Genomic DNA, 16,138 nt, shown 5'->3' with positions numbered 1-16,138 from the left:
TAAAAGCATGACACAAAACAGAATTTCAGAAGCTCAAAATGAGGTAACAGTATCTCAAAAAGAATTAGATATAAATGCAAATTATTTTAAGCAATTGAGATTAGCTAGTTATAAAACAAAAGCAAATAAGCATAAAGGGTAAAAGAAATAGGAGAAAAAACTAGAGAAATTAAACATTCAAAATAAATACCGAGGTGTTCAGGAAGTGAGTAACATCGACTGGATAGTCCTGCCTGCCTGAAACAAACAAACCAAAACAGAAGGGTGTTTATATGAAACAATGCTTTTCAAGGCACTGGGCAACAGACAAAGGGCATTATTAGGTTAGAAATAAATGAGATAAGCCCCACACGTGCTCCTGCCTAGTGCCTGAGAAATTCCAGGTGTGATACACCTTGAACACAGACAGATAATAGCTGACTCCCACAGTCAAAGAGACAGAATTATGAATCTGGCAAGAAAATTAAAACCACAATGACATACCTCCTTAGAACAGTCAGATAACTAAAAATTCAAAATAAATAAATAAATAAATAATCCAGATGTTAGCAAAGGTGGGGAGAAAAAAGAATGCTTAAACAATGTTGGTGGGAAAGTAAAACAGTATAATCTCTATGAAAAGCAGTGTGGAGAGTTCGTAAAGAACTAAAAATAGAACTGCCATTTGACTAGCAATCCCACTACTGGGTATATATCCAAAGGGAAATAAATTGTTATAGCAAAAAGACATCTGCATTTGTATGTTTCTCACAACACTTATTCACAATAGCAATGTCATGGAATCAACCTAAGTATCCATCAATAAATGACTAGATAAAGAATATGTGATATATATACACCATGGAATATTACACATCCATAAAGAAAGATTGAAATTTCATCTTTTGCAGTAACATTGATAGAGCTGGAGGCCATTATCATCAGTGATGTAACTATGAAACAGAACATCAAAATCTACATGTTTTACCTTACAAGTGGTGATGCAGTATTTTTTGCTCCTTTGTTCACCTAAATCCAGGTTCTTGTCTCATGACCAGGAAAAATTTGGCATGCAGACAAATGGAAAGGTGAGGAGAGTGGAATTTATTAAGTGAAAGGAAAGCGTTCAGCATGCAGGTTTTCACCTCACAAATTGAATACCAGGCCACCACACACGAGCTGAAGAGACCAGGCTCCTCCCCAGCATGAGGCTCAAATTCCTGGTAACTCCACCGCATTCCCCTAGTGCGTGTGGGCTTCCAGTCTATTGCAGGCATGCCCAGGCAAGACCCTGAGCAGGTTTACTTACCTGCACAAAAACATCTGGTGTACATGCTTGTGGAGTGGGTCAGAGATTCTCTGGGGGCCTTTCCCTGTTTGCCTAGGCATTTGCCTGTCTCCTGCTTCTATCCGTGGGAACTAACCAATGGGTACACATGGATATACAGAGGCAAATAATAGACTCTGGAGATTCCAAAAGGGTGGAGGGTAGGATGGAGGTGAGTGTCAAAAATTTACCTGTTGGGTACAACATTCGTTATTTAATTAATGAGCAAACTAGAGGCCCAAAACTCATTATTATGCAGTATGTCCATGTAACAAACATGTCCATATAACCCCTGAATTTATGAAAAAATAGAATAAACAATAAATAAAATTAAATAAACATATAAATATTTTTAATTGGCAAGGCCTAGGAATCTTAATTCACCAGCTTCAGTGAGGTGGGAGGTACACAAAGGGAAGCCCTGTCTCTGCAGAGGACGTTCATCAGAGTTCTGATGAGCACAGGACAAAATGACCTGAGGCTGGGTAAATAACCATCTGGAAGGACTGGAAAGAACTGATCAAGAGGACTCCAGCAGGGCTAGAATTAGAGCCTATTCCCACCAACCTCACTGGCAAACTTCAAAATTCATGGGGCGCTGAGTATTCAGAATGATCTTGCTTCAGTTGTAAAAGATAATTCGCCAGACTACACGGTAAATATTAGTTTCCATCTAGCATATCTAAAATTCTTATATACCTAGTAATAGAGTTTCAAAATGTATGAAGCAAAAAGTGATAAAAATGAAAAGAAAAAGAGGCAAATCAACAAACTCAGGGAGTTCAATACATATCTCTCTCAGTTATTTCAAGAGCAATAAATATTCCCCCAAATGTGCAAGATTATAGTACAGTTGAATGGCAACATCAGCCATTGTGACCTAAGAATTGAGATGGATAAAACACTTTACTTGGCCCGGCGTGGTCTCACGCCTGTAATCCCAGCACTTTGGGAGGCCGAGGCGGGCAGATCATGAGGTCAGGAGATCTAGACCATCTTGGCTAACAAGGTGAAACCCCACCTCTACTAAAAATACAAAAACTTAGCCAGGCGTGGTGGTGGGCGCCTGCAGTCCCAGCTACTCGCGAGGCTGAAGCAGGAGAATGGCTTGAACCCGGGAGGCGGAGCTTGCAGTGAGCTGAGATCGCGCCACTGCACTCCAGCCTGGGCGACAGAGCAAGACTCCGCCCCCTCAAAAAACAAAAACAAAAAAACACTTTACTCAACAACAGCAGAACACACATTTTTCAAAGGGCTTACTGAATATTTATCAAGATAGTCCATATTCTGAGTCATAAAGTATGTTTCAATTCATTTAATAAGTTTCACGTAACACAAGATATTATTCCTGAGACTAGTGGAGTTAATTTATAAATCAATAACCAAAACATATCTCAAAATACTTCATCAAGTGAATAGTGAATAACACAGACTTTTAAACAACCAAGTGGGAGGAAGAAGTCAAAAGAATGTTTTTGACCTGAATGAAAATGGAAACGCAATATATCAAAATTTATGGGAAGCAACTGAACAGTACTTGAGAGTGACTTAGAACAAGAAACACCTGTAATAAAGAGAAAGTTCTCAAACCATTTTCAGGAATTCAGTAAAAATAAATATAGAGGATGCAAACAGCCCTGTCAGCCAAATTGACATAACAGACATTTGTAAATATGCCATCCCAAAAGAGTAGAATACACAGTCTTTAAAGTACGTGAGTGCTATTTACCAAGATGGACGATCCTGTGATCCATAAAATAGATTGAAATAAATTTAAAACTATTCAAGTCAGATAAAGTATGTTTCCTGATTACAATATAATTAAATTAAACATCAGTAACAGAAAGCTGAATAATCTCTAAATACTTGGAAACAAGTAGCACACTTTTATTAATAAGCCAAAGAAGAATTCAAATGAAAAATTAACTGTACTTTAAAATGAATGGAAATGAAAACATAATTTGTTAAAACAGTATCTAGCGAAAATGAAAAGCTCTGGTGCCTATATTCATTATATGAAGTCAAGTAAGTCAGGCACAAAAAGATAAATGTGCATGTCCTCACTTACATGTGAGAGCTAAATAAGTTTATCTCATGAAAGTAGAAAGTAGAACGGTGGGTAGAGAGTAGAACTTTTCCATAAGTTGGGAAGGGTATGGGGGAAAGGGAAATGAAGAAAGGTTGGTTAATGGGTACAAAAGTACAGTAAGATAAAAGGAATAATTTTTAGTGTTCAATAGCACAATAGGGTGAATATGGTTAACAATAGTTTATTATATATATTATAGTAACTAGAAGATATGGAATGTTCCCAACAGAAAGAAATAATACATTTTTTATCTGATTATTACATGTTGTATGGATATATCAAGTTATCACATGCACCTCATGAATATGTTCAATTATGTATCAGGAAAAATTTAAAAACAAGAAATATATCAAAACAAAAGTAGCATATTATACACATAAACATACACAAAAAGAAATAAAGATCTCAAATTAATAATGCCAGCTTCAAACTTAGGAAACTAGAAAAAGGCAGGCAGGCAGGCAGGGAAATTGAGTCCAAGGAAAGCAGAAAACAGTGTAACAACAAAGAGAAGAGCAGAAATCCATGAAATAGAGAACAGAAAATGATTTTTTAAATCAATGAAATAAAAGCAAACTCTTTTAGAAGATCAGTAATATTGATTGGCCTGCAGCCACACTCATCAATCAAAAAGGAAGGACTACACAGATTACCTTTTTCAGGAATAAGGGTTACATCATTAGAGATTCTGTAAGTATTAAATACATAAGGAATATTGTGAGTAATATTTTTGCCAATAAATGCAAAAGCAGATAAAAAGACAAATGTTTTGAAGGATGCAAACAAACTGCATTTAAGATCAAACAGATAATATGTCCTATATCTACTTTAAAAATGAAATTTGTGTTTAAAAACCTTGTCACAGGCTGGGCTCAGTGGCTCATGCCTGTAATCCCAGCATGAGCTGGGAGGCAGGGGTGGGAAGATCACTTGAGGTCAGGAGTTTGAGACCAGCCTCTTCAACATGGTGAAAACCTGTCTCTAACAAAAATACAAAAATTAGCTGTGTGTCATGTTTCATGCCTGAGTCCCAGCTACTCAAATCGCTTGAACCTGGGAGGTAGTAGTTTTAGATCGCAGCACTGCACTCCAGCCTGGGGTGACAGAGGGAGACTCTGTCTTAAAAAAAAAAAAGAAAAAAAAAAAAGAAAAAGGAAAAGAAAAAGAAAACTCTTCTCACAAAAAAAACACTCATGGCTCAAAGTCTTTACAGTGCATTTTATGAAATATTTAAGGAGGAAATAATACTTCTACAAAAATCTTCCAGAAACTTGAAGAAGTTATGCTTCCCATCACATTTATACCAAAACTAGGCAAAGACATTAGAAAAAAAAAAAAAATATTCCTCATGGATTAATATTTCTCAAGAATACATAGATAAAAATTTGAAACAAAAATTTAGCTAGTCAACCCCACCCAGCAATGTATGAAAATCATAATAAATACATAATGACCAAGTGGAGTTTATCTAATAAATACAATGTTTGCTTAAAAACAATCTATTTCACAATATTACAGCATTTTTAAAAGAGAAAATGATTATTTTGATAAATATAGAGAAACATTTGACAAAATTAAACATTCATTTCTGATGAATATACTCTAAGCAAAAGAGGGATAGAAGGATCTTTTTTGTAATGTAATACATACTATCTACAAAATATCTGTAGCTCGACTGATATTTAGCAATGAAAGACTTAATTCTCTCTCCCTAAAATCAGAAACAAGACGAGAATGTCTGTTTCTAGTGCCCATATTGACAATGTGGGCACAATTGTAAAAACAATGTAAAAGTAGGTTTAAAAAAAAAATGGAAGAAATGATGAGCCAATTAGGAAAAAAAAAAAGTTTCTGTTTACAGAGGGATCTATGCAGAAAATCAAAATGGAATTGACCAAAAATTACCAGAACTAATGCATGAACTTTGCAATATTGTAGAAAACAAGATTAATACACACAGATTAATTATATTTCTACATATTAGAAAAAAATATTTGAAAACTGAAGCTTAAAATTAATACCATGTATAATAGTATTAAAATAAGAGAAATACAATTTTTAGGAATACAGCTGACAAAATGTGAAAGATATTCTCTTTCACTGAAAACTACAAAATATTGCTAAGAGAACCTAAATAAATGGAGATGTGTACTGGAGATGTGTTTCAAAAACAGACAATACATATATGAAGAACTCATTTTTGACAAATACTTAAGTCAGTGGAAAATTGATAATATTTTTATCAAACAGAGTTAGAATTTTCAAATATCATATACAATAAAATTCACTATGATCTCTGCTTAGCCTAACACCATATACAAAATTGAACTCAAATCTAATAGACCTGAATGTGAAACCAAAACCCCAAAGCTTCTATAAGGCAACTCTGGAGAAAATGTTTGCACTTTTGGTTAGGTCTTGATTTCTTAGACATGACACCAAATCATGATTCAAAAAGATACAGCATCAAAATTTAAATCATCAAAATTTAAATCAGCTGATGTTACTGAAAACAAAAGCACAGACTTGCGGAAAATATTTTCAAATCTATAAAGAACTCTCAAAACTCAACAATGAGAAAATGAATAACCAAACATAAATGAACAAAATATTTGAAAGATAATTACCAAATATATATAGATGGCAAATAAGCATATAAAAACATGTGTCAACATGAAAACTAATGAAATACCACTTCACACTAGTTAGAATGATTAAAATTAAAAATACTGAACCTAACAATATTAATAAATTTGTGTAGGAATTTAAACTGTCATAGACTTTTGGTGGAAACTGAAAATAAAATGATACAACCACTTTGGGAAATGGTTTGATGTATTCTTAAGTTAAACACACACATACCATACCTCACAGCTATTCCACTCTTAGGTAGTTACCCAAGGAAAATGAAAGCATAGCTTGCAGAGAATTACCCAAATGTTCATAGCAACATTATTTGTCATAGCACGCAACTGAGAAAAACCCAAATGTCTGTCAACAGATAAATAATCAAACTATGGTATATAATGCAATACTGTTTAGCAATAAGTATTCTGTATGATTCCGTTTACATAAAATTAGAGGAAATACATGCTAATGTATGATGACATAAAGCAGATTGGCGGTTACCTAGTATGAGGGACGATTGCGGCAGAGAAGAGCGGAAGAAACCTTTGAAATTGATATTTTATTATTTTAATTGTGGTGAAGGTTTCATAAGTATATATATATGCCATAACATTTCATCTCATAATGTGAAGAGAAATGCCATGTGTTATATTATTCATGAAGATATGTTTTATGTATGAGAGATGAAGATAATAACATGTTTAGTCACAAAGTATTTTGAATATAAAATATCATTACTAATAAATCAATTTTTTACTTATGCTGAGTTCTCAAAAAATTATATATTGAAGACACAAAGGCTTAAATAGATATTAAAGTACACATAAAAAGTCAACAAACTACACAATAAATTCATCACAAAACAGTGGCAGAACACCAAGTGAAATACAATTTCTGAATCTGAAAAGTTATATTTGTGCATTGGCCTCTAGAAACAGAAAAGCCTATGTTGAATGAAGTATGTTTGATATTCAGACAAATACTATTTTTAAGATACTGGAGGTTTTTTGTTCTATGAAGAATGACATAAACATAAACAATATTTAATTTAGAAGAACAGCACTGTAATCTGAAATATTCACTATAACATTGAAAATGGATCAAAATAATAAAGAATCGTGTGTAATTAAAAATAAAATTACAGCAAGTGGCATTTTATTTAATGTTACATACTAATGCTTAAGGAAATTTCATTGTGGGTTTTGGTACATGAAGCATTACTAAAAGTCTGAGAAAAGTCTTCCTGTATTAAGGAATATGATGTTACAGGGTTACAGGCTTTCAGCATGCCTTTCAGCATGCCTCAGTCACTTGGAAACAACAAGATAGTACATCAAGATCAACTCTGAATTGTAGTTAAAGAAGAAAAATGGGAATCCACCAGAATCACAAAGGACACCCCAGAAATCAGAGAGAAAAATGCCAGCAAACAGCCCCCATGATGGTATCTGGCTGATAAAAGAGACTGAAGCCTCCACTACATGAGAGAGAGAGAGAGACTTACCTTTCCACTGAGGATCCATACAGCACAGACCAAGGCAGAGTACTTTGTTTCTTCCCACCCCTGGAACTAACTTTGGGAAAGAATGAAGATGCTATGAGAGAAAGAGACACGGAAAAGCTGAAGACATTTTCCTACACCCAGAACTGAGAGCATGACACCGTTTTAAATCTGGGTACATATAAAGTCAGCCATTCCTTGGTGGACTGACAGTGTGGCTGAACAGGCATTTTAGTTTCAGGACAGGGATTGGAACACCTGCTCTGGAGCCCAGTAGGGGTCTCCACAGTCAGAACTGCTGAAAGTGCCCCAGCAGTAGGGCTGGAATTGTGCTGTCCCTCATGGCAAGCCTGGGGCAGGATGAGACCTTCTCCAGCTGCATTTTCTCCCAGGTAGTATGACTTGCAGCCAGGGACAGCTTAGTAACATGAAATTGATCTGTGTGTACCATTGTTTGGGGTCCCACCCTGCTCTCCTGAGATCATGGTGTAGCAGGGGCCTCTCTGCTCCAACCCCAGGCAGAAATACAGGCATTAAGAACATCCACTTGCCTAGACCAGCAACCTGTACTGCCCCACCATTCCTGGACTTAGATCATGGTGTAATGGTGCTCTTTATGTTTAAGTGCTCTTTATGTTTAAGTTTAAGTTGATAATAAACACAAAGAAAATTCTAATGCTATCCAGGAAATGGAGGAAGAAATAAACATCTTGAAAAGAAATCTATTAGAGCTTCTGGAATTGAAAAACTAACTTAAGAACTTTCAAAATATAATTGAAAGCTTTATCAAGAGACTGGACCAAGCAACAGAAGAAATTTCAGAGTTTGAAGACCAATCTTTTGAACCAACCTAGTCAGACAAAAATTTCCAAAAAAGAATTTTTTTAAATGAATAAACTTATTAAGAAATATAGGATTATGTAAAGTGTTCAAACCTGTGAACTGTAGATATTTTGGAGTTAAAAAGTAATCAACTTGGAAAATATATTTGAGGAAATAATTCAAGAAGATTTCCTAAGTTTGCTAGATAGGTAAACATCCAGATGTAGGAAATCTAGAGACTATCAGTGAGATATTAGACAAAATGAACATCACCAAGGCATATAGTCTCCAGACAGTCCAATATCAATACTAAAGAAAAACTCTTAAAGGCAGCTAGTGATAAAGGGCAAATTACATACTAAAGGAACCTCATAGGGCTGGGTGCAGTGGCTCACATCTGTAATCCCAGCACTTTGAGAGGCCAAGGCAGGCAGATCACCTGAGGTCAGGAGTTTGAAACTAGCCTGGCCAACATGGTGAAAAGCCATCTCTACTAAAAATACAAAAAATTATCCAGGAATGCGCCAGTAGTCCCAGATGCTTATGAGGATAAGGCATGAGAATCACTTGAACCAAGGAGGCAGAGGTTGAAGTGAGCCGAGATCACAACACTGCACTCCAGCCTGGGTGAGAGAGTGAGACTATACCTCAAACAAAACAAAACAAAACAAAAACTCGGGTTGGGCGGGGGTGGGGGGAACTCAAAAGGCTTACAGTGGACTTAGTGGACTTCTCAGGAGAAACCATCCAATCCAGGAGAGATTGGTGGCCTATTTTCAATATTCTGAATAAAATAAATTCCAACTAAGAATTTTATATCCCTCAAACTAAGCTTTGTAAGTGAAGGAAAAATAAAATATTTTCCAGAGAAGCAAGCACTAAGGGAATTCATTACCAATACAAAAGATCCTTAAGGGAGTTCTCAATGTTGAAACAAAAGGATGATACTTGCTGCCACACAAACACACTTGAGTACATAGCCTGCAGATCCTATAAAGCAACCACGCAATAGAAACTAGAAGTCAACAAGCTCACAACTTCACAACAGCTTTTAAACCTCACTTATCAATATTAATTTTGAAAGTAAATGGTGTAAACTCCCCAGCAAAAAGGCACACACAGGTAAGTTGAACAAAAAAAAAAAAAAAAAGAAAGAAAAAAAAGGAAGACCCATCTAGCTGCTGTTTTTAAGAGACCCATCGCACACATAATGACACTTACATGTTCAGAGAAAAGAGAAAAGAGTCGGAGTAAGAGCTACAACACAAATAGAAAACAAATATGAGCAAAAGTCACTATTCCCATATGAGATAAAACAGTCTTTCAACCAGCAACAGTATAAAATGACAAATAAAGGCATTACATAATCATAAAGTGTGCAATTCAACAAAATGAGTTAACTATCCCAAATATATAAGCACCCAACAATGAAGCACACAGATTCATAAACAAGTACTTCTAGAACTATGAAAAGATTTAGGCAGCCATATAATGATAGTGAGGACATCACAGCACTCTGACAGCAGTAGACAGACTACTGAAGCAGAACACTAACGAAGACATTCTAGGCCCAAACTTGACACTTGACCAATTGGATCTAATAAAAATCTACAGGATACTCTACCCATCAACCACTAAATATACATTTTTCTTATCTTTACATGGGACAAAGTCCAAGATCAACCACGTAATTGGCCATAAAGTCTTAATAAATTTTTAAAAATTGGAATCATACAAATCATACTCTTAGACCACAGTGTAATAAAAATGTAAATCAATTCCAAGAACATATCACAAAACACACAATGACGTGAAAATTTAAAAACTTGCTTCTGAATGACATTTGGGTAAATAATGAAATCAAGACATAAATTTATTTTTTTTTCAAATAAATGAAAACAAAGACATAACATACCAACATCTTTGGGATGTAGCCATAGCAATGTTAAGAGGAAAGTATAGCACTAAACACCTACCTCAAAAGGAAAGGTCTCAAATCAACGATCTAACAGCACACCTACAGTAACCCAGAAAAACGATAATAAACTAAACCCAAAACTACCAAAAGAAGAGGCATAGCTAAAATTAGAGTACAACTGAATGAAATTAAGACCTAATAATCCATATGAAGAATCATCAAAAGCAAAAGTTAGGTTATTTGAAAAGATAAAAAGATTAATAGACTGGTAGCTAGATTATCAAAGAAAAAAGGAAAAAGGATTCAAATTAGCACAATTAGAATCTACAAAGGTGATATTTAAATGAATTTCTCAGAAATACAAAAGAACCTCAGACTAATATGAATGGATACCTCTATGCACACAATCTAGAAAATCTAGAGGAAATGGATACATTCCTAGAAACACACAACCTCCAAAGATAGAAACAGGAAGAAATTGAAATACTGGACAGACAAATATTGAGTTCCAAATTTGAATCACTGATAAAAAAAACTTACCAACCAAAGAGATCGCAGACCAGATGGTTTCTAATTCTATCAGATACAAAAAGAGGTCGTACCAATTCTACTGGAAATATTCCAAAAAATGGAGGATGAAATTCTCCCTAACTCGTTTGAAGAAGCCAGCATCACCCTGAAACCAAAGACTGGCAAAGACACAATAAAAAATAAAACTACCAGCCAATATCCCTGATGAACATGGGCACAAAATCCTCAACAATATACTGGTAAACCAAATCCAGCAGCATATCAAAAAGTTAATTCACCATGATCAAGTAGGCTTAATTCCTGAGATTCAAGTTTGATTCAACAAACCCAAATCAATAAATGTGATTCACTACATAAACAGTATTTTTTAAAAAAACATATGAACCTCTCAATAGATGAAGAAAACACTTCCAATAAAATTTGCCATCACTTTATGATAAAAACCCTCAATAAAGTAGGCATCAAAGCAACACACCTCAAAAAAATAAGAGCCATGTATGAAAAATCCACATTTAACATCACATCGAATGGATTAAAACTGAAAGCATTCCCCTTGAGAACTACAACAAGACAAGGATACCCACTCTCACCATTCCAATGCAAAATAGTACTGTAAATGCTAGCTACAGCAATTAGGCAAGATAAGGGAAAAAGGACATCTAAGTAGATAAATGAAATAGGAAAAGAATTCAAACTATTCACCAAAAAGCCATTAGAAACGGTAAAAAATCAATGTACAAAAATCAGTAACATTTCCATACACCAATAACATTCAACTGAAAGGCAAATCAAGAATGCAACCCCAATGACAATAGCCACACAAAAAAATCAAATACCTAGGAATACATCTAAAAACAGAGTAAAAGATCTCTACAAGGAGAACTAGAGAACACTACTAAAAATAATAAATGACACGTAGCATGCTATTGAATTGAAATAATCAATATCATTAAAATGGCCATACTCCCCAAAACAACTGACAAATTCAGCACCGTTCCTACCAAATGACCAATTTCATTTTGCACAGACATGGAAAAAGAAAATTATTCTGAAATACATATCGAACAAAAAATAGCCTAAATAGGCAAAATAATAGTAAGTAAAAAGCACATGTTGAAGGTATCACGTTAACTGACTTCAGAATATGCTATGAGGCTACAGTAACCAAAACAGCATGGTAGTGGTACAAAAACAGATAAATGGATCAAGGGAACAGAATAGAGAAACCAGAATTAAGTTGCACACTTAGTTCCATCTAATCTTAAACAAGGCTGAAAAAATGAGTAATGGTGAAAGGCCTCCCTATTCAACAAATGGCACTGGGGTACCTGGAAAGCCATATGCAGAATAATGAAACTGGACCCCTACCTTTCACCATATACAAAAATTAACTCAAGATGGGTTAAAATCTTCAATGTAGGACCTTAAAGTATTAGAGTCCTGGAAGAAAACCTAGGAAATAACTGGACACTGGTCTTGAAAAAGAATTATGATGAAGACCTCAAAGGCAATTGCAACAGAAGCAAAAATTGATAAGAGATCTAATTAAACCAAAACTTGTCTGCAAGGCAAAATAAACTGCACAAAAAGTAAACACCTTACAGAATGGGAGAAAGTATTCACAAGCTATGCATCTGACAACGGTGTAAGATTCAGAATCGGTAAGGAACTTAAACAAATTTACAAGTATAAAATGAGCAACTGTATTAAAAAGTGAGCAAGGGCACAAACAGACACTTTTTAAAAGACATACACATTATTGACATACACATTGTCAGCATACATAGGAAAATATGCTCAACAACACTAATCATTAGAGAAATGCAAATCAAAGCTGCAGTGAAATACCATCTCACGCCTGTAAGAATGTCTATTATTAAAAAGTCAAAAAATAATGGGTGTTGGTGAAGCTGTAGAGAATAGGAACATTTATACACTGTTTGTGGGAATGTAAGTTAGTTCAACCACTGTGGAAAGCATTTTGGAGATTTCCCAAAGAACTTAAGACAGAATTACCTTTTGATCCAGTGATCCGAATACTGGGTGTATATCAAACGAAAACAAATCATTCTATAAAAAGACATGTACTTGCAGGTTCATCACGGTGCTACTCACAATAACATAGGCATAGAATCAACCCAGGTGCCCATCAATGGTGGACGGTATAAAGAAAACGTGGTATGTATACACCATGGAATACTATGCAGTCATTAAGCAGAACTAAATTATGTTCTATGCAGAAACATGATGCAGCTAGAAGCTAGTAGCTGCTGATTAAGACAGTAACAGAAAACCAAGTACCACATGTGCTCATGTATAAGTGGGAGCTATATTTCAGGTACTCATGGACATAAACATGGCAACAATAGACTCTGAGGACAACTAGTGGGGAAGTGGTGGAGCGAAGGAGGGGGACAAGCTTCTAAAAACTATTGGGAACTATGCTCAGTACCTGAGTGATGGGATCACATATCCCAAACCTCAGCATCATGCAATATACTCAGGAAACAAATCTGCATATATACTCCCTAAATCTAAAATAAAAGTCAAAAAAATTGTGGAAGCATATAAAAAAAGAAAATGATACAGATTTTCACCTAGTTTTACTTGAAATATATGCCATTCTTTTTCCTTGATAAATATATACTGAATTAAAAATATATTTGCATAATAAAACCAAAACATTATAATGCTGACTGCATTTTCTTATTTTGGGATTAATAGGGTAGGAAAGGAGAACTCCATTATAGTAAGTGGCATGCAAATTAATTTGTGCTCAAGATGAAGTTGATATTATTACTCTTGCACGCACATAAACATAAATATGCACTCCAGCTATGTATGAATAGTTAGGAAGCTCTTGGTTCTGCACCACATTGCATTATTTTTAAAGGAAAGAAAGACATTTTCAGGGTTAGCCCCAAAAGCAAGTCAGTGAAATGTCAAACACATTTTGGCAAGTGGTCAAAAGAAGAATATTGAAAGGTGAAACCAGAGCTCATTCTTATTAATAATCTGTTACATAATAATGAGATTTTGAAATAATGGACAAGAGCACAATCCTGAAAGTCAATGGGATTATAATGATGGAAGTATTGTAAAGGAATTAATATTATAAAGGAAGGGTATGATTCACATTTACGGTGTTAAAAATACTGTAGTAATCACCAAATCTATTTACACCTCAAATAAGTGAAAGCTTGCTTTCTCCATTTAGCTTTTTAAATAAATTACTGGGAATACCTCTTTTATGAATATTCACCTATGTACAAAGGATACTTGGTAAAATTTTAACCACAATAAAGCCAAATCTCCAGGCACATTCTGAAACCACTTAGTTAGTAGTCCAAGAAATGATATTTGTTTCACTATGGGAAAGCAAAAACAAAGGCAAATTTCAATTTTTACTCAGAATAGTCTTAGCGCCAACTTTTTCATTTATCTTCCAAAAATACCAAGGTATTAAACCAGTTGAGTGTTTTGGTTACTTATTCAAAAGTTCTTTTAAAATGTTATCTTAGGATGTGCAGGTATAGACAAATAAAGACACATAAAATAAAATAAAATCGATATTTAAAGCACCCGAGGTTATTTTGGTTGGTTTTATTCACTGTATATTTTGTTTTTAAAATTTCAGAGTATAATTTCAATCTGTTGTGAATACAGCATTTTGCATCAGAGTGATTTCATGTTCTATTAAGAAGCAATTATTTTTCAGACCAAAAAATTATGATTTTGGAGTTTTACCCTTGTATTTGTCTAAACTTTAAGTCATATTTAACTTACTCCTCCTTGTCTCTGGCAGTAGAGCAGGCCATACTTTAAAGAAAGGAAGGGTTTTGGTTTAAACAGATGGCTTCCTGTCCTCCCTGATTCAAGGGTCACCATAGCAACGAGGAAAGAGGAGGTGTTGCCTAGCAACTGGAAATATTAATGAAGAGATTTCCAAAATGTATTTAGGGAAAAAAAGTTATTGGAAGAACTTCAGAACTTGGCATAAATGTACACCAAAATTTATTTATGAAACATGCTGAGTACATAATCATAAATCTGGAAGACATAATGTTTTAAAAGGGAAAATATCAAACAATGGCCTTATTAGATTTTTTCAAAAACTGATATTTTTGCATTAATGACATCATTTATTGACAAATACGACAAAGTAAAATCACTCATTTTTTTCTTCAGATGTAATATTAAATTTGGCTAAATTAATTACAGAATTTATTACTATTGTATGCTGTAATACAACTTGACATTCAAGGTAGGATCAGGAATTTAGCTAGTTGAACTTTATGCTATGTTTGCTAACACACATGATATGGTCATCCAAAACATTTCAGGGGCTTCTCTCTCAACCCCTTGAAATAGGCACTGCAGTTACAAACCGTCAATGTCTATGTTGACTAAAAGTATCTTTTCCCTTCGAAAAAGTTTTTCTTAGTAGCATTTCACCCTGCATTATGTTTTGAAGTTAATCTTAAAAACGTGATTCATGCAAGATTTTCTTTTAGATCAGTTAAAATAGAACGAACCTGAGTCTCTAAGGTAGATGTGTATCTGTCTTAATATCTTTCTGTGTTCCTATATTGAAATATAAATTTTAATAAATAGTCAATATCAGATATGAAATAATTATGTTTATATGGGTTACATTACTTAATATATCTGTTTATGTCAAGTGCCTATCAATGTTTTTGCACTGGTTTTATAATAACTATATCATCATCATAAAACAAAAATTATTCTTCTATGATTTATAGGAACTTATAGAGTACCAATACTTTGCTAGGCACTATAGTAATCATAAACATATATTGCTAATCTTTAAAAAAAGTCTGTAACTAGTTAGTGTCTCCAATTTAGCATGAAATTATGGAGATTAGGAAAGTTTAACCAACACAGATGATAGTGCAGCAAACTATTTATCAACATTTTCTCTGAACCTGAAAGATAGAGGCTCAAAACCTACCTCCAAGCAGTCCCGTGCAAGATATTAAGTCATTCTGCCCCTCAGTCTTTTCACTTTACCATATGTGTTATCATTCAGTATTTGATCTTTAAGATTTTGTTAAGACCTAATACACGCAAAGCAAAAATAAATAGATTATAAGAGTTGAAAGAATTAATATACATGAAGCTCTCAATAATGCTAGCACATGCAATGAGGTGTGCTGCTTTTGTTGCCTTTTTATGTTGCTAAAAGTTTTCTGAATTCTTACTGAGTAAGCTATCCATATAACAAGGGCTCTTCTGGTACCTAAATGCAGTTTCTTGTTAGCAGTATAGATACTGATTTATAAAGGTAGTTAAATATATGTTATATTAGTTTATGGAAAGGAT

This window comes from Macaca fascicularis, chromosome 6 (genome assembly GCF_037993035.2).
Source record: "Macaca fascicularis isolate 582-1 chromosome 6, T2T-MFA8v1.1".
Taxonomy (NCBI): domain Eukaryota; kingdom Metazoa; phylum Chordata; class Mammalia; order Primates; family Cercopithecidae; genus Macaca; species Macaca fascicularis.
The sequence above is the reverse complement of the archived record's forward strand: the minus strand, read 5'-3'. Positions refer to the sequence as shown.